Raw genomic sequence first — 2,027 nt, forward strand, 5'->3', positions numbered from 1 at the left:
AGCTAAAGCATTACCTGCAGCTAAGGGGAAATGGCTAAAACCCACCATAGTCCCCTTTTAAATAACGTATCAGCTTCTCTACAGTAGGAAGAAGGAGATGAGAGGAAGCACTCCATACTTCTGAGGTCTACGTTTCTTTTTCTTAATTCTGTACACCTAGAAAGCAGCTGACTAATATTTTACCATTTCATGCATATAAACATGATAGTAAAGAAAGTACAAACACTTAATCTGTAAAACCCATTCCCTGACTTCATTTCAAGTACAGTAATTCCCTCTGCATCTCCAAAATCCAAAAAACTTACCTTGTGCACACTGTAACTCACTCTAAGCTCTCGGTAGCTTTGCCTGGAGAATATGTAACTCACTGTAGCCCCTCCCACAAAGGGAATTGCAAATGGTTCTCTGGGAATGGGAAACTCCTCTCTCTTAAGGAAATAAACCCAATTACGTCTATCAGCTGCAAATAAAAAATCCTGACTAATGCTGACAATGCACAAATGGAAGATAGATGAGAGATCATGATCAGTGGGAGCATCTGTGCTAGCACAAAATGCTATGCTTCCAATTTTCACTGCTTGGCAACCTGTTAGCTAAAAACAATTGTGATGGCTGAAAAGCTCACCCAGTTTAAAAGAATACTGTTGTCCCAGTCAGACTTTCAGCTAATCTTTGATGGGTTTTTACTTTTAACCAATTGCTGCTTTACATAAGTCACATCAACTAATTCTTCTGGAATCCTTCACAAGCTTCTATCCCGTGCTTAGGCATGGGGATATGCCTTCAGGACATTTCCACAGGATTTCATTCCTGGACATAGAAGGGGTTTTTCTTTTCTTTCTCTGTCCAAAATGTGTCCCAGAATTTGACTTGGTGAAAATGCTCACCAAAGGCAATGGTAGGAGACAGTGAATGAAGTACAGCATGAGAACGCAAACTGCTCTCTGCCCTCCTGATGCTTTTTGCTGACAACTGTATTGATTTCAAAAAGTCAATGCAGCATAAACTCCCATGAACCATCCTGCCTATCTAGCTGGTTGACACTGTTGCAGCCATCACCTGCAGTCAAGGTCAACATCCATATAAAATTCTGCTGAATTGCCCTGAGTGTAATTGCAAGCTGCAATATTTTTCCTGAGTTACACGCGCACCTTGTATCAATTGTAATGTATCGAATAGAAAACCCCAAGTTGTGTATAGTATGGGGGCTCTCTCCTTCAGGTTCTTCCTGTTCATGCACTTTGCTGCTCTGTAGCTGAAATGATCCTCACCCCATCAGTCTCCACCACTGGTACCTGAGAGACCAATGTATTCCATGGCTTGACATAAAAATAAGCTTAACAATTTATTGAGAACTAGAACCACAGAAGGACAAGGCATCCAAACGGTCACCACTGCAATGGTCTATCTTTCTGTCTTATTTCCCTCTGTCCCCTTCTTACATTTGGCGAGGTTCTTCTCTCCAGCCTCTGAAAGCCTGCAGGGTGTCTGAGTCACCTATGCAGAGGTGTCCATGCCACTATGCATGTTCCATGGCACCTGCTGGCTTCCAGCTGCTGCTCCAGAGTGGCCGGCTCTGGGTCCTGCGCTGTGGCACCAAGGTGCGTCTGGCAGCATTCCACAAACCCAAACTTACCCTTAGGTAGCTTGGCTGGATTTAGAATTTGCAGGCCTGGCCATAATGAACTCTAGAAGATAACCCAGGTGTAATGACTACTCCTACAAGGACCTGACATCCACTCTCTCAGAGGACTGCAAGGTAAGGAGACTTGAGTTCAAGCATGAAAGTTAATGACAGGGTAGACAACTTGGGAAAACTCATCTCATCTAACTAGGTAGACACCTACCTTAAGCAGGCAAAACGCATCCCTAAACCCTACAACCAGGGCTGACGGAAAAGCCATCTCGGCCTTGTCCCTGGAGTCTTGTGGAGCGGCTGTGTCTGTTGCAAAATGCAGAATATGTAAACATTTTCCAACAAAGGACGTTCTCTGATGTTTGATCCCTTTCAAGCCTAATCAACAGGA

Source organism: Empidonax traillii, unplaced genomic scaffold (genome assembly GCF_003031625.1).
Source record: "Empidonax traillii isolate 1590-97213 ecotype Southwest subspecies unplaced genomic scaffold, ASM303162v1 scaffold2891:size26640, whole genome shotgun sequence".
In the NCBI taxonomy this organism is placed as follows: domain Eukaryota; kingdom Metazoa; phylum Chordata; class Aves; order Passeriformes; family Tyrannidae; genus Empidonax; species Empidonax traillii.